Genomic DNA, 18,306 nt, shown 5'->3' on the forward strand with positions numbered 1-18,306 from the left:
TCCTTCCTTCCTTCCTTCCTTCCTTCCTTCTTGCCTTCCTTCCACTGTCTCTCCTTTCCTTCCTCTGTCCCTTCCTCCCTTCCCCCTCCCTCCTCCCTTCCTCCCTTCCTTCCATCACCCCTTCCTCCCTCCCTTGCACCTTCCTTCTCTCCTTCCTTCCCTCCCTCCCTCCTCCCTCCTCCTCTTACATTCCGGTGGGCGGGGAAACGTTCTTTGCCTACTTTCGCTTTGCCGTCACCGCCTGGGAATTGCGGGAGGGGGACCCCTGCTAGGAGACGGACTCTTTCCCCCCCTCGGATCCATTTGGTCCAAGCGGTGCCTGTGTTGGGCCCGGACTGCTTCTGCTGCATCTGGACAGTCTTGGGCGGACTGTACGCCTTCCATGCTTCCCTCTGTGGCGTGCAGTTGTAGGGAGGCTTGTAAAGGTGTTCCTGGCGCTGAGCTTGCGTCAGGGGCTGGAAGCAGAGCTGCTGATCTTGATTGAAGACTTCTGGTCACAATCGGAGATCTCCTGCCATCCGTTTCAGTTTCAAATCTAGGCATCTTACTGCTATCTGCAGGCTTGAAAGCGTTACCTTAAGCCAGCCATCCTCTCTGCTACCAACTTGTGAGATGAACTCACGAGAGATCGATGGATCGTTAAGGTGCTCCCAAGTAAAAAAGGCAGAATGCAGAAATGCAGTCATTATGAAGCTTTATTCATCGACAGGTTATATAGAAAGAGCTATATGGCATGGAGGCATCCATGCCTGTATGATAGAGAGAGAATGCATGCAAGAGAGAAAGAAAAGAACGGACAAAGAGCAGCCCCTGAGCAGAGGTATTTATGGGGGGTCTCAGCCCCTCCCTAACCATAAAACACTCTCGCCAATGGGGCTGCAGGGGCCGGGGACCCCTGACCCACCAGTGGGAGCAAAGAAGCCTCTTTGCTCCCATCTGATGACCTATTTGGGGAACTGCCATGGGCTGGCACAAAAACATCTAACAAGAAGGGCAGAGTTGGAAGGGACCGCGGAGGTCATCTAGTCCAACCCCGTTGGAGCAGGAGACCCTGACGGCATGAGAGAATTGGAAGGGGCCGCGGAGATCTTCTCGCGCAGCGGCTGCTCCAGCAGGGGACCCTCACAGAACGACAGAATGAGGTCTTCTAGTCGAGCCCCAGTGGAGGAACAGGAGACCCTGAGGGAATTGCAGAATAGCAGGGATGGAAGGGAGCTCCGAGGTCATCTAGTCCAGCCCGTTTGAGCAGGAGACCCCACCCTTCCAGAGTGATAGAATAATGGAGTTGGAATGGGACCCTGGAGGTCATCTAGTCCACGTCCCCCTGCTCGAGCAAGAGAGTTGGGAGGGACCTCAGAGGTCCTCTAGTCTAGTCCAGCCCCCTAGCTCGAGCAGGAGACCCTGACAGAATCACGGATGGGACAGAGTTATGGAAGGGACCTGGGAGGTCATCTAGTCCAGCCCCGTTTGAGCAGGAGACCCTGACAGAATCATGGATGGATAGAGTTATGGAAGGGACCTCAGAGGTCATCTAGTCCAGCCCCCTAGCTCGAGCAGGAGACCCTGACAGAATCATAGATGGGACAGAGTTATGGAAGGGACCTCGGAGGTCATCTAGTCCAACCCCCTGCTCGAGCTAGAGACTATTCCGGACCAAAGGGCGGTCCAGACTCTTCTTGAAAGCCTGGGGTTGTTCTCCCCAGAGCCGCCCCCAGCTCTCTCCCCTGCCTCTCGGCCGCCCCATCTGTGACCCTTCCCCACCTCTCTCCCCCCCCCGCTCTTAACTGGAGGCCGGCCCCCTTCCCCCCCTTTCTTCCCCTCCCCCTCCCCCTCCCGGGAAAGAAGCCGCGTCTGAATAGCGGGGGAAGAAAGCGAAAGTCTCTGGGCGGCGGTGCTGCCTGGAAACCACGTGATCGAAAAGGAAAGCAAAGATCCAGAAGGATCCCCCCCTCCCTCACCCCCCCACCCCCCCCAGCCCCAGCAAACAGGCGGGCCGCTCAAAGCCGAGATAAATTTTCCTCCGCCTTTATTCATCGCGCAACGGCCGCTTCGGGCCGTCTCCCCTCCCCCCCACCCACCCCAAAGACCCCCCCTCCCCGGAGCCCCCTCCCCGTTTGGAAAAGCCAGCCTGGCTGCTCTTTGCAAGGAGCGGCCCCTCCCCCTCCCCCTTTCCATCGGAACTGGGAGGGAAGGCACCTCGGAGGTCATCCAGTCCAGCCCTCTCCCCCCCTCCCACACACACACTGCTCGAACAGGAGCCTCTCCGGCTTCTGCGATTGTGTGAGGATCTCTTGCTCGAGCAGGGGGCTGGACTAGAAGACCTCCGAGATCCCAGCCAGCTCCGTAACTCCGGGCTTCTTGTAAGGGTCTCCTGCTTCAGCAGAGGGGTCGGGCTAGATGACCTCCGAGGTCCCTCCCAAGCCTGTGATTCTGTAATGATCTCTTGCTCGGGCAGGGAGCTTGGACTAGATGACCTCCAAGGTCCCCGCCAACTCTGTCCTCCTGGGATTGGGAAAGCGTCTGTCCTGCACGAGCAGGGGGGGTGGGCTGGACTAGATGACCTCCAAGGTCCCTTCCGACTCTTGTTACTCTATGATTCTGTCAGGGTCTCCTGCTCGAAAAGGCAGCTGGACTAGATGACCTCCAAGGTCCCTGCCAACTTTGTCCTCCTGGGATTGGGAAAGCGTCTGTCCTGCGCGAGCAGGGGGCTGGACTAGATGAACTCCAAGGTCCCTTCCGAGTCTTGTTACTCTATGATTCTGTCAGGGTCTCCTGCTCGGGCAGGGGGCTGGACTAGATGACCTCCAAGGTCCCTTCCGACTCTTGTTACTCTATGATTCTGTCAGGGTCTCCTGCTCGAAAAGGCGGGTAAACTAGATGACCTCCAAGGTCCCCGCCAACTCTGTCCTCCTGGGATTGGGAAAGGGTCTGTCCTGCGCGAGCCGGGGAGGGGCTGGACTAGATGACCTCCAGGGGTCCCTTCCAACTCTTTTCGGAGGGAAGACTTCGTTCTGTCACCGGCCTCCCAGAAGGACTAGGAAGACCCTCGGCTCACGGAAACACACACACACACACACACACACACACACACACACACACACAAACAAACAGAAACTCAAACTCAAACACACACACACACACACACACAGAATGTCAGGACCCACCTCAATCCACATCTTAGGAAATAAGAACTCTTGGATGCAAGTTTGTCCAAAAGGAAAATGTTTACTAGGATGGAATCGATTGTGGCAATACAAGACGGAATCTAACAAAGTTACATTTCAATCCCATATAAAGCATTCCCATTTCAGCCCCTCCCCTCATCCATTTGGTCAGGCTCCCATCATTTGCTTAGGTGTCAGGCCGTTCCGTGGGAAAGGGAACTCTCCTTGTTTTTATTGTTATTGCTTCTTCCTTTTTCAGTTGTAAATGAAGATGCGATCCAGATCTGTGTCTCCCCCTCCCTCCCCCAGTTCAACCATTTCCCTGTTGTTTGAAGATCGCCTTAAGTAACTATCCTCTCCCCCCCCCTCGGAGAGATGGCAGAATCCCCAGAATAAGCACATTGTTCTACCTATACATTTATGAAATGTGATATAAATGGATTCTGACATTCGGCTCTCCTTTCAGAAAAAAGATGAGTCCATCTGTGGGGAAAGAAAACATATAAATGTTAGCCTGGTTTGTTCGGATATTCTGTATGAAACCTCTTAAGCAACTTAGGTGCTTTAACATGGAGTTTGTTAACCCACTCATTTTCTGAGGAGGGGAGGTGTTTCCATGCCACTAAATATTGTATCGTTCCATGGTGTTTTCTGGAATCTAAGATTTCTTTCACTTCAAAATGCTGTTCTCCTTCCACCATGATGGGGGGTGGTGGTGGTGGGATTTTTGTTCGTAGTGGTGATTGTTGTTCTCTCTTTAATAGACTGCAGTGGAAGGTTGGGTGTATTCGTCTAGATTTTTTGGGTAGTTCTAATTCAACTGTTACTGGGTTTATGATTCTTTTAATTGGAAAGGGTCCAATATATTTTGGTCCTAGTTTTTTCCAGGGTTGGAGTGATTTCAGGTATTTTATGGATAAATATACCATCTCTCCTACCCTAAATGGTGTGGGATCGGTTCTTTTTTTGTCTGCCTGTGTCTTGTATGCTTTTCTGGCATCTTCCAACGCTTTCCTAACGATTGGCCTTGTATTTTGTAATTGAGCAATCCATTCCTTCAGATCAGGGATGACCGGTTCTTTTTGGGTTAGTTCTGGTATTGGGTTGAAACTCTGGCCTGTAGCTACTTGAAAAGGGGTGTAACCTGTGCTTGAGTGGACTGCATTAATATATGCTACTTCTGCGAAAGGCAGTAGGTCCGTCCAGTCGGACTGCTGAAAATTAATAAAGCATCTCAGATATTGTTCAAGTATATTGGAGGAAGCTGATTATCTAGATCCGTACCAATCGGGTTTCAGACCCGGGCACAGCACGGAGACGGCATTGGTCGCACTGGTGAATGATCTCTGGCGGGCCCGAGATAGAGGTTATTCCTCTGTCCTGGTCCTATTAGATCTATCAGCGGCTTTTGATACCATCGACCATGGTATCTTACTGCGTCGTCTTGAGGGGCTGGGAGTGGGAGGCACCGTTCTGCGGTGGTTCTCCTCCTACCTCTCGGACCGTTCGCAGACGGTGTTGGCAGGAGGGCAGAGGTCAAGCCCTAGGCCTCTTAGTTGTGGAGTGCCTCAGGGATCGGTGCTCTTGCCCCTCCTGTTCAACATCTATATGAAGCCGCTGGGAGAGATCATCTGTGGCTTCGGGGTGAAATATCATCAATATGCTGATGATACCCAGCTATTCATCTCCACCCCGAACCAACCCAGTGATGCCCTCGATGTGATGTCCCGTTGCCTGGAAGTGGTACAGATTTGGATGGGAGAAAACAGGCTTCGACTCAACCCGGCCAAGACTGAGTGGCTGTACATACCGTCATCTCGTTTAGTCCAAGAGGTTCCATCTCTGACTATAGGAGGAGAGATGTTACCTCCCATTGATAGAGCACGCAATCTGGGCGTCCTCCTAGATTCACGACTCAGTTTTGAAGATCATATTGGAGTCGTGGCTAGGGGGGCATTTGCACAGATTCGTCTTATATACCAATTGCGCCCCTTTTTGGACCGAGATGCCCTACGTACAGTCACCCACGCACTCGTTACCTCCCGTATAGATTACTGTAATGCTCTCTACATGGGGCTGCCCTTGAAGACCACCCGGAGGCTTCAGCTGCACGGGTTGTGATGGGAGCACCCCGATACTCCCATATTACACCCCTCCTGCGTGAGCTGCATTGGCTACCAGTTGCCCTCCGGGTGAGATTTAAGGTGCTGGTACTTACCTTTAAAGCCCTACATGGCTTAGGCCCGGGATACTTGCAGGACCATCTGCTGCCGGGAACAAATTCCCATCGTCCAGTACGCTCACACAGAGAAGGCCTCCTCAGGGTACCGTCAGCTAGGCAATGTCGGCTGGCAACCCCCAGGGGGAGGGCCTTCTCTGTGGGAGCGCCAGCCCTATGGAATCAGCTCCCCCCTGAGCTTCGGATGGCCCAAAACCTCCAATCCTTTCGCCGCGGCCTCAAAACACTCCTGTTCCACCAGGCTGACCTGGACTGACAGGCATTTTAATTAATTTATATTTAGAATTTTTAATTTATTTTTTAATTCTTTAATTTTAATTTATTGCACAGATGATTTCAATTTTATTTTTATCTTGATTTCTGTACTTATTATATGTTTTGTTGTTAGCCGCCCTGAGTCCTTCGGGAGATAGGGCGGGATATAAATCCCATCAATCAATCAATCAATCAATCAATCAATAAATAAATAAATATTATTAAGAAGCTCCGTCTGTCTGAGGATGGTGACTAGATGACAGTCCTTGGGTGGTTCCTAAGAGGGATAAAAATTCTTTCCAAAATGTCGACGTAAATTGCACCCCTCTGTCAGCTATGATGCGTTGTGGTACCCCGTGCAATCTGTAAATATGCTGTACAAAAAGTTTTGCTAATGCTTTTGCGGTCGGGATTTTTTGGCAAGGTATGAAGTGTACTTGCTTAGAGAACAGATCTGTGACAGTCCAGACTACGGTGTTTCCATTACTTTCTGGCAGTTCTACGATAAAATCCATGGCTATTTCTTTCCATGGGGCTGAGGGGTTTGCCACCGGTTGTAACAGACCTGGTGGTTTCCCTTGCAGTCTTTTGGCCATCGCGCAAATTTGACAGCTACCCACATAGCTTTCTATGTCCTTTTTCATAGATGGCCACCAAAATTGCCTTTTAGTTAAGTGTAAGGTTTTTACAAAGCCAAAGTGTCCTGCTGATTTTGTATCATGGCACAGTTGCATGAAATTGATTCTCTGTGTGGCAGGTATATATAGCTTCTCTCCCACCCATGGCAGTCCATCTTTAATTGTGCACAAATGTTTATTTTTCTGGAACCATTCATCACTTTCCAAAGATTTCCTGAATTCTATTCCAGTTTGGCTATCTACTTTTGGCTTCATTTTTTCTTGTGCCCTGGTGGTGACTGGTGCTGCCAGTTGTTGTTCCGGTACAAGTGGTTTAAAGTCAGTAACTCTTGTGCTGTTATATTGGGGCATGCGGGATAATGCATCTGCCAGGAAGTTCTTTCCCCCCGGTAAGTGTTTGAGAGTGAAATTGAATCGGTGAAAATGTTGGGACCAGCGGGCTTGCTTAGGAGTGAGCTTCCTGGGCGTTTTTAGTGCTTCCAAATTCTTGTGGTCTGTCCAGACCTGGAAAGGTATTTTATTTCCTTCTAAAAATTGGCGCCATGTTAGTAATGCCCACCTCAACGAGAATGCCTCTTTTTCCCATATTGGCCAGCGTTGTTCTGTTTCTGTGAGTTTTCTGGATGTGTATGCGCATGGTTGCAACGTCCCCTCATCATTTTCCTGTTGTAATACGGCTCCGACTGCTACATCGCTAGCATCTGCCTGTATTACAAAAGGTTTGTCGGGATCTGGGTGTTTTAGGGCAGGTTCAGCAGAAAAAAGTCTCTTTAGCCTCTCAAATGCTGCTTGACATTCCATTGACCATTTTAAAGGCTGGCTGGGTTTCATGGGTGACCCCCCCTTCATTTTCAACAAATTTGTGAGGGGCATGGCTATTTGGCCAAATGCAGGGATGAATTGGCGGTAGAAATTTACAAACCCCAGGAAACTTTGCAATTGCTTCCGTGTGCGGGGGGGGGTGCCCACTCTAGTACTGCCCTGACCTTCTCAGGGTCCATTTCGATGCCCTCTGGAGATATGCGATATCCCAGGTAGTCGATTTTTTCCTGATGGAATTCACACTTCGATAATTTAGCATATAAATGGGCAGCTCGCAACTTCTTCAGGACTGCTCTGACTAGTTTGATATGTTCCTCTTTGGTTTCTGTGAAGATAAGGATGTCATCAAGGTAAACCAGGACCCCCTTATATAGGTGCTCTCTCAGCACGTCATTAATTAATTGCATAAAGACTGCGGGGGCCCCTTGCAGTCCGAATGGCAATACTTTGAATTGATAGCACCCCATTGGGCAGTTGAATGCAGTCTTCCATTCGTCTCCTTCCTTAATCCTAATACGGTAGTATGCTTCCCTCAGGTCTAGTTTGGTAAAAATCTTTCCTTTCGATAGGTGGGATAGCATATCCTTCATTAGGGGAAGGGGGTACAGATTACATTCACTAATTGTATTCAGATTCCGGTAATCCACGCACAAGCGGAAAGAACCATCTTTCTTCTCCCTGAACAGAACCAGGGCGGCCACTATGGGTTTGGCAGGCTCAATAAATCCTCTTTCTAAGTTTTTCTTTATGAATCTTTCCATTTCTGCCATTTCCCTTGGGCTCATGGCATACATCCTGGGTTTTGGGAGTTTTGCCCCAGGTTTGAATTCTATGGTGCAGTCTGTGGGGCGGTGGGGGGGACGTTCATCTGCTCTTTCCTCACTGAAGACCTCAGCCAGGTCTATGTATTCCTCTGGTATCTCTGGTAACCCCTTCTCTTTCCCCACTGCTGGTGTCTCCTCCCTCTGGGTTGGGGGGATTTTTGGGGGTTTTACGTTTTCCTGTTCCACTTTTGGGAAGTTGAGTTCTGCTGTCCTCCAGTTTATCCCGGGGTTCCATTTCTTCAGCCATTCCAGTCCTAAAATCATTGGGCATTCCATGCCTGGGGCCACTATAAACGTTATGTCTTCCTCATGAGACCCCAGGGACATGTGGATTGGTAGAGTGGCTAGGGTAGCTGGTCCCCCCCCCTGCTATAGTCCCATCTAATTGACTAAAAGAGATTGGTTGTTTTAGCCTCCTCACTGGGATGCTCAATCTCTCCACCAGCGTTGGGCTAATAAGGCAGCGGATGCACCCAGAGTCTATCAGAGCTTTTATTTTGGCTGCTTTAGGCATAGGGGAAGCTAATATAGTCACTGTCTTAAGTATGGGTGGAAGGGGTCCACTTACCAATGGTTCTCCCTCTGAGCTGTCTTCCGAGTTGTCCACCGTCCCTGCGGTGCAGGCCAGAGTCCAATCCCAGTTCCTGGCAGGAATTGTGGACTCTACAGCCTCTGTCCCCTTCATGGAAGATTCTTTTGTGTTGCCTTGGGGCTTCCCTGGCTTCTTGGAGGATGATGCCTCTGGTTTTCGTGGGGGGGCTTTTGAACGACATTCTGCAGCACGGTGGCCCTCTCTCCTGCAGTTGAAGCAACCTGTTGATTTTTTGGCTGTGGCTGGTGGTTTTTCCCCCTCGCGTGTTTGTTCGGGTGGCAGGCGGCCCCATGGTTTTCCTCTGCGGTGTCTCTTCAGTAGGTCTATTTCCACTTCCTCCACCAGGATGTACCAGTCGTCGAGATGGGGTGGGTCTCCTCGAGGCAGGCAAGCGTCATATAGGTCGTAGTTTAGACCGTCTTTGAAGTGGCTAAGGAGTATGTCTTCTGGCCAGTTCAGCTTGCTGGCAATGGCTCGGAATTCTTGGGTATAATCAGCCACTGCTCGCCTGCCCTGCCTCACCGTTTTGATTCTCTCTCGGGCCTTACGGTCAGTCAAAGGATCCTCGAACCGCCGCTTCAAAGATGACATGAATCGGTTGAAGTCGTCGAGTTCTGGGGCGTTGGAGTCATGCAAGTTCACCACCCAGTCCGCAGCCGATCCGTCCAGGGCAGATTGCACAATTCGGATGCGTGTTTTGTCACTAGGGATATCCCGGCCGTACTCTTCCATGTAGCTGAGGACTTGGGTTAGGAGGAATCCCAGTCGTGATGGCTCCCCCTTGAATTTGACTTCCAGGAGCGGGAGTCTTTGGCTGGAGCGTTGTCTGCGCCGTGGCCGGTATCGCTCCTCATCCTGGTCCCCGTCTGTGGTTCTGGGGGGGGGGTTACTGCTGAGGCAGCAGTTCCTGTTCCATTGGACGGCCCCGGGGTTTCAGGTGCTGGATCCCCTCCGTTACCTTTCCAGTTGCGTCCCCAGGCGCTGCCTCGGTTGCGATTTTCAGCTCTCTCCTCCCTTAGTGAGCTCAGGGTTGTTTTCATCAGATCAATGGCCTTTTCCAGGATCCGCTCCTCTTCACTGGCGTGCAGGGAACTCTCCATCTCTTGCCTCCATTCCGGTTGGTGGTTACTCCGCCTCAGGGTCACTTCTCCCGAAGCCTTTTCCCACTCACTTTTCCTTCCAACGCCCATCGACCACCGGGGTTTTCGGTCGTACTGCTCCACCGCTTCTTCCCTGGGGAAATATGCCGCTTCAGCTTCCCATTGTCTCTGGGATTCCATTTGGGGGGAAGACTCCCCCTCCATGGGGCTTCCCTCCTCCCTTGCTTCGTCGCCAGACATTGTATTTGTTGCAAAGTCCCCCGGTAAGGTTTTCCCTTCCAGGTTGACTCTTATAGCAGATTCCGTCTACTGTCAGGACCCACCTCAATCCACATCTTAGGAAATAAGAACTCTTGGATGCAAGTTTGTCCAAAAGGAAAATGTTTACTAGGATGGAATCGATTGTGGCAATACAAGACGGAATCTAACAAAGTTACATTTCAATCCTATAAAGCATTCCCATTTCAGCCCCTCCCCTCATCCATTTGGTCAGGCTCTCATCATTTGCTTAGGTGTCAGGCCCTTCCGTGGGAAAGGGAAGCTCTCCTTGGTTTTATTGTTATTGCTTCTTCCTTTTTCAGTTGTAAATGAAGATGCGATCCAGATCTGTGTCTCCCCCTCCCTCCCCCAGTTCAACCATTTCCCTGTTGTTTGAAGATCGCCTTAAGTAACTATCCTCTCCCCCCCCCTCGGAGAGATGGCAGAATCCCCAGAATAATAATAATAATAATTAATAATAATAATAATAATAATAATAATAATAATAATAATAATAATAATAATAATAATAATAATAATTTTATTTATATACCACCCTTCTCCTGGAGGACTCAGGGCGGTGAACAGGGCAAGCATAAAAAATACAGAGATACAAAAGTTAAAAGGGATTAAATATATGCCCAACTAAAAACAGTAAATACAAATATTAAAATAACAATAAAAAAAACCCCATCCCCCATCAGGCCAGGCCGGCTTGTTCAAATAAGAATGTCTTTAGATCGTGACGGAAGGAGCGAAGGTCGGGCGCCAACCGGAGCTCAACCGGTAACCGATTCCATAGCTCCGGGGCACCCACAGAGAAGGACCTCCCCCTGGGGGCCACCAATCGACATTCTCTGATCGGTGGCACTCTGAGGAGGCCCTCTCTGTGGGAACGCACAGGGCGGAGGGAAGTTGATGCCAGCAACATTGTTCTACCTATACATTTATGAAATGTGATATAAATGGATTCTGACAGCAGCCAAGAAAGCTAATAATACAGTACGACTCTTGGTTGTATAAACGGAGGCATAGAATCAGAATCACAAGAAGGATTACTAACGCTTTGTGAAGCTTAGTAAGGCCACATCTGGAATAGGGCATCTAGTTTTGATCACATTAAAGTATTTTGAGACTTTGGAAAAACTGCAGAGAAGAGCAACTAAGTTGATTAAAGGCCTGAAGACCAAAATATGAAGAATGGTTGCAGAATTTGGGTATGGCGGTGTCTCAGTGGGTTAGGACGCTGAGCTTGTTGATCAGATGGTTGGCAGTTTGGCGGGTCGAATCCCGAGTGCCGCGTAACAGAGTGAGTGCCTGTTACTCGTCCCAGCTTCTGCCAACCTAGCAGTTCGAAAGCACGTAAAAATGCAAGTAGAAAAATAGGGACCGCTCCGGTGGGAAGGTAACAGCGTTCCGTGCGCCTTTGGCGTCTAGTCATGCCAGCCACGTCACCACGGAGACGTCCTCGGACAAGCGCTGGCTCTTCGGCTTTGAAACGGAGATGAGCACCGGCCCCGAGAGTCGGAAACGACTAGCACGCATGTGTGGGGGAACCTTTACCTTTACCTAGTCTAGAGAAAAGAAGGACTAGGGGAGGGACGCGATAGCAGTCAACGTATTCTCCAAAGCATCTGAAGTCAGGACAAGAAACAACGGATGGAAACAAATCAAGGAGAGAAAACGCCTGGAATGAAGGAGAAACCGTGACAATGAGTGAGGATTAACCAGTGGAACAGCTTGCCATCAGAAGTTACAGATGCTCCATCACTGGAGGTTTTTAAGAAGAGACTGGACAGCCACTGCTCTGAAATGGTAGGGGGTTGGACTAGAAGACCTCCAAGGTTCCTTCCAACTCTATTCTGATTGATTGATAGAATCCAGACAGGCCACATGCTAAGACAAAGCTCTTTAAGTGGGGAATGGCTGAGAGCTCGCAAGGCAACTGTGGTAGACCAGAACAAACTATAACGCATGTAGTTGGAGAACCTTCTCCTCAGGAACTTTCAAGGCACCCAAGACTATCTCACCGCAGTTATCTCACCCCTGTGTTAACAGCTGTTTTGCATTATGGTGCACCCCATCTCTAAAAAAAATGTTAAACTTATGATCCGGTCCTGAAATTGCAGTCCCTGCAGCAGCCCTAGGGTCATTTGCACTTGGGACTGACCCCAAGGACACTGCAGGACCCCCCCCCCCACGTATTCTACCTGTCCTACCACCTGGTCCCCAACAGGTTCCTGCTGGTCTCTCTCCCTCCACACCAAGTCTCCGTAAAGGTTTCCCTCTGGCCTTAACCGGATTCGCACACACCCCCAGGCTCATAACTTCCACCTCCCTGAGCAACTGCAACAGCCCTTAGACTTATATGCCACTTCACAGTGCTTTACAGCCCTCTCTAAGCAGTTTGCACAGTCAGCGGATTGTTTCCCCACAATCTGGGTCCTCATTTGACCAACCTGGGAAGGCCGGGTCAACCTTGAGCCGGTCAGGATCGAACTCCTGGCTGCGGGCAGAGTCAGCCCGCAAGCCTGCATTGTAGTCACTGTGCCACATCAGGGCTCAGGGTGGTGCAGTAGAGGGCCTTGAGCAGGGAGTTGGACTAGAAGACCTCTGAGGCCCTTTCCCCTCTGTGATTCGGTAAGGGTCTCATGCTTGAGCAGGGGATTGGACTAGATGACCTCTTAGATCCCTTCCAGCTCTGATTTTTTACGGGTCTCCGGCTTCAGCAGGGGGTTGGACTAGATGACCTCCAAGATCCCTTGGAGCATGTTGCAGCATCTCCAGGGTTTTGCGATTTACATTCAGATGCTTGGCAACTGATTCATATTTATGACGGTCACAGGGTCATGGGAAGTGACCAAAACCTGCTGCAACCACCCAGCAGTGGGGGGGGGGGCAAAATAAAAACAAAACACCCCACCCCACCCTCGCTGCCAATCCTCAACAGAAATGCTCACTACTATGAAAACCTCGAACAGGAGGAAGAGCGCCGCCGGCCGGGCAGGTAGGTGTCTTGCTCGGCTGTGGCTTGGGGGGGGGGCTTTTTGCAGTGCCATTGTAACTTCGAACGGTCACTAAGCAAACTGTTGTAAGTCGAGGACTACCTGTACTTCATCACTTTTTTCCTGTATTTTTTTTAGTCATCACGTTTTTGACACCTTGCTAGGCGACTGGTGGTACTCGGATGTTGCCATATCCTAAAAGTGGTACAATAAGTGCAAAGGTTGAAAAGCCGTGGAATAGAAAATATAGCATGGAATAGAACAGAACAGCATAGAAAATATGGATTGGAACAGAATAGAATATCCAGAACAGAACAGAGTCGAATAAAATAGAATTCAGAAAAGAAGATTTAGAGAATTAGAATTGGAATAGAATAGGAAATATGGAATGGAATAGAACAGAACAATATATGGAATGGACAGAGAAGGAAGGAAAAAAAGATGGGCGGGGGAAGGAAGGCGAGGGAGGCAAGGAAGGAAGACGAGAGGAAGAGAAGGAAGGAAGACTAGAGAGGCAGGGAAGGAGGATGGATGGATGGATGGGAGAAAGCAACAAAAGAAAGTTGGACGAAGGAAGGAAGGAAGGAAGACAAGGACGGAACGAGAGAAGGAAGCCAAGGGAGGCAGGGAAGGAAAGAGACGGATTCCTTCCTTCTCTGCCTCCCTCGTCTTCCTTCCTTCTCTCCCTCTCTTGTCTTCCTTCCTTCCCCCATCCATCTTTCCTTCCTTCCTTCTCTGCCTCCCTTGGCTTCCCTCCTTCTTTGCCTCCCTTGTTTTCTTTCCGTTCTCATCTTCCTTCCCCCATCCATCTCTTTCCTTCCGTGCCTCCCTCCTTTTCCTTCTTCCGTTTGTCTTCCTTCCTTCCCCATCCTTTCCTTCCTTCTCTGCCTCGTCTTCCTTCCTTCTTTACCTCCCTTTGCCTTCCTTCTGTCCCTCGTCTTCCTTCCTTCCTTCCCCATCCTTTCCTTCCTTCTCTGCCTCCCTTTTCCTTCCTTCTCTCCGTCTTCCTTCCTTCCTTCCTTCCCCCATCCATCTTTCCTTCCCTGCCTCCGTCTTCCTTCTTCCGTTCTTGTCTTCCTTCCTTCTCTGCCTCATCTTCCTTCTTTGCCTCCCTTTTCCTTCCTTCTCTCCTTCGTCTTCCTTCCCCCATCCCTTTCCTTCCCTGCCTCCCTCGCCTTCCTTCCCCCGCCAATATGAACCTGGGAGCCATTCTGACTCCAGAATGGCTCCCAGGGGCTGACCCACAAAATAGGAATACAGCTTTTTTTTTTAAGGGAAAAAAAAGGAAAAGCCCCAGACAATCACCCAAGGGGCAACCACTAGGCCCCACAGCCTCGCCCAGCAGAAGGCCCGGTTGCAGAATAGGGTCCAGAAGTGGGAGGGGGGAGTCACGTGGCCCGTTGGGGGCGGAGGGCTCACTGCGAGGGGAGGGGGGAGCCCCAACCTCCCCCCCAACTCTGCGACGCTCCTTCACTTCAGCAGCCGCTTCAGGGAAAGGTCACCAGGGAGAGCCAGGCCACGCACACTTACAGCTGATTGGCCTGAGAGGGCCGGCGCGCCTCTGCCTGAGGCGCTCTGCGCTGGGATTGGTCCTTTTGGGTGTGGGAGGGGGAAGGGGGAGTTTCCCCTTTCTTTTCCCGCCTCTTTTTTTTTTCCTCCCGGCCGCCCTTTTGTGTTTCGTCCGTTTACCTCAGGATTTCCCTCAGGATTTCCTCCCTAAAACAATCGTGTTTTTTTAATTCTTTTTGGCACTTACCATTTATTGGACAAACGGGAGATTTTACTTACATTCCATGGGGAGAAAAAATTCCAGCGTAAACAATGAACCGAAGCAGTACTTAAATAATCTTTTTGAGGAGAAATGGAGCGCTCTCTCTCTGTGTGTGTGTGTGGGTGTGTGTTTCTGTGGAGAAGACAGCGAAAAAAAGAAAATTGACAAATAGAATGAGAAAGAATAACAATTGGGAGAGAATGAGAAGAGAGGGAGAGGATGAGAAATAGATTGAGAGAAAGAATGACACAATTTTCTAGAAGAGAGGGGATGAAAGGATGAAAGTGACAGAAGGAGAAAGAATGAGGAGAGAGAATGACAGAATTAGAAGAGAGAATGAGAGGGAGAAAGAAGAGAATGAGAAGAATGAGAATAAGGGAAAGAAAGAATGACACAATTGGGATGAGAAGAGGGAGAGGATGAGAAATAGATGAAAAGAAAAAGAATGACACAATTTTCTAGAAGAGAGGGGATGAAAGGATGAAAGGGACAGAAAGAGAAAGAATGAGGAGAGAGAATTAGAATGAGAGAATGACAGAATTAGAAGAGAATGAGGGAGAAAAGAGAATGAGAATAAGGGAAAGAAAGAATGACACAATTGGGATGAGAAGAGGGAGAGGATGAGAAATAGATGAAAAGAAAAAGAATGACACAATTTTCTAGAAGGGAAAGAGGGTATGAAAGAATGACAGAAAGAAAGAAAGAAGAGAATTAGAATAGAGAGAAAGAATGACACAATTTTCTAGAAGAGGGAAAGGAGAGGGTATGAAAGAGTGACAGAAGGAGAACGAAAATTAGAGAAAGAATTAGAAAGAGAAGGACACAGAATTAGAAGAGAGGATGAGGATAAAGAAAGAAAGGGAGAGAAGGAGAAGAGAATTGAAAGGTGTAGATTATTATTCAGAAATTTCTAATGAGTCCAGAGGTGGAGAGAGGAAGCCACCGGAAAGTCAGAAATTCAGACAAGTTAATTACATGCAAATAAGAAAAAGCAGAGGTTGCTAGCTAAGAAACACAAAAATTGAGGATCAAGTTTAGAGCTTAAGCTAGCAAAGGTATAATCACAAAGAAAGATAAGAGATGATTATAAGAATGGAGCTTTTTTAATAGAGGGTGAGAGATAGGATGTGCACGAAGGGACTTCCTGTAACGTGGAAGGGATAGTAGTTTTAGGTCCAGATAATTGGGGAAGGGATGAGTGCAAAAGGGGAGGTGGGAATTGCAGGGGGGGGGGTTTTAGGATATAAAAATGTGTCAAACAGTTCTTTAAGGTCTGGCTGGACTGCTACGTGGGCTTCAGCTCCCCAAGCCTTTGCAAATGCTTCTTTTTAAACAAAACTTTGCTGCTGGAAATCCAAGTGAGTTTGTTTGCTTTGGGTTCTTGAGCCACCTTCCAAACCGAATGAAAAGAGAGAAAAGAGAAAGAATGAGGGTCAGAGGAAGAATGAGAGAATGAGAAGAAAAAGAATGAGAAGAAGGGGAAGAAAAAAATGAGAAGAAAGAGAAAAGAATGGCACAGAGTGAGGGGGAGAGGACGAGAAGAGAGGGAGAGGACGAGAAATATGGTAGATTGAGAGAAAGAACGACAGACAATTTTCTAGAAGAGGGAAAGAAGAGGAAGGTAGGAAAGAATGACAGGAGAAAGGGACAGAAGGAGGAAGAATGGGGAGAGAAAAAGAATGAGAAAATTAGAATAGAGAGAATGAGAGAAATGGTAGAATAAGAAGAGGAAGAAAATGAGATGAGGGAATGAGGAGGGAAAGAAAATAAAGAGGGTGAGAGAATGAAAGAAAAGAATGAGGGAAAGAATGAGGAGAGAATGAGAAAGAAAGTGAGAGAATGAGAAGAGAGAATGAAAAGGGAAAGAATTTAATTTAATTTAATTTAATTTATTAATATTTGTATACCGCCCTTCTCCCGAAGGACTCAGGGCGGTGTACAGGGCAAGAATAAAACACAAAGCTACAAAAATTAAAAAGTAATTAAATACATGCCCAACAATAAATACATTAATAAAACCCCAATAAAGTGATAGTAAAAACCCCACCAATCCCCCCTCAGGCCAGGCCGGCTTGTTCGAACAGGTATGTTTTCAGATCGCGGCGAAAGGAGCGAAGATCGGGCGCCGTCCGGAGCTCAACCGGTAACTGGTTCCATAGCTCCGGGGCGCCCACAGAGAAAGACCTCCCCCTGGGGGCCACCAATCTACATTCTCTGACCGGTGGCACCCTGAGGAGGCCCTCTCTGTGGGAACGCACAGGGCGGAGGGAAGTTGACGCCGGCAGCAGGTGTTCCCTGAGGTACATGAGAATGAGAGTGAACGAATGAGAAAATGAGAAGAACAATAGAATGAGAAATAAAGGAAAGAATGAGAAGAAAGAAAAGAAGAGTTGGGAGAGAATGAGAAAGGGAGAGAATGAGAAAGAATGAGAAAAAATGAGAAGAAAAAGAGAATGAGAGAATAAGGGAAAGAAAGAGAATGAGAAAAGAGAGAGATTGATGATTGTATTTTAATGCTTCTTTCTGAAATCCAAGAAAGATCCAGAGAAACCATTGAAATCCTTTGCAATAAGAGAAGCAGAAAATGTTTTCCACAAACGACTTCCCAACCACACGGCAGAGGGGAGCAAATACTTCTCTCGGTTCCTCGTTGTTCTATATCGGGGGTGTCCAAACCCGGCAACTGTGGGACTTGTGGACTTCAACTCCCAGCATGCCCCAGCCAGCCCTGGAGGAGAACCACCTCTAAAAGGGCAGGGGTCTTTCACGCTTCCTAGCACTGAGAATGACCAGCGGAACAGCTTGCCACCAGACGTTGTGGGTGCTGCAACCCTGGAGGTTTCTAAGAAGAGACGGGACAGCCATTTGTCTGAAATGGTCAAGGGTCTCCTGCTTGAGCACAGGGTTGGACTAGAAGACCTTCAAAGACCCTTCCAACTCTGTTATTCTGTAAGGGTCTCCTGCTTGAGCAGAGGGCTGGACTAGAAGACCTCCAGGGTCCCTTCTAGCCCTGTGATTCTGTGATTCTGTAAGGGCCTCCCGCTCGAGCAGGGGCTGGACTAGAGGACCTCCGAGGGCCCTTCCAGCTCCATTGTGATCGAGCGAGGTCTTCCTGCATCCTCTCCGCTTCCTGAGAGACCCTGAGGTTTCTCCCCAATCGGCTTCCTCCCAGGTGGGCTGGAGCACCTGCCCTTCCCCCTCCTGTGCAGGGAGCTCCTAAAGGGAAAGTCGGAAGGGAAAGGGAAAGCTGCCAGTTCAGCCGGAGCCTTTCGGAGAAATAGCCTGTTCCAGCTCTATCCTATGCTATCCTAACCTATCCTATCCTAGACCTATCCTATCTTTCCTATTCTATCCTATCCTGTCCTGTGTCCTATCCTATCCCCTATCTTATATCATATCCTATATATCTCCTATCCTATCCTCTATCCTATCCTATATCCTATCTTTCCTATCCTGTGCTATCTTTTCTATCCTATCCTGTCTCCTATCTCCTATCCTATCCTATATCCTATCTTTCCTATCCTATCCTATATAGCATTCTATTCTATTCTATTCTATTCTATTCTATTCTATTCTATTCTATTCTATTCTATTCTATTCTATTCTATTCTATTCTATTCTATTCTATTCCATATTTT

The 18,306-nt window shown here is 48.8% G+C and overlaps 1 long non-coding RNA gene across 1 annotated transcript in view; it reads right to left on the reverse strand.

The window, feature by feature from the left end:
• The window catches only part of LOC308678092, a 400,336-nt gene that overhangs the window by 193,070 nt on the left and 188,960 nt on the right, over positions 1 to 18,306 (reverse strand). The gene's annotated exons all lie outside the window — the stretch shown is intronic.

The sequence above is a fragment of the Vipera berus genome (genome assembly GCF_964194415.1).
Source record: "Vipera berus genome assembly, chromosome: Z".
NCBI lineage: Eukaryota > Metazoa > Chordata > Lepidosauria > Squamata > Viperidae > Vipera > Vipera berus.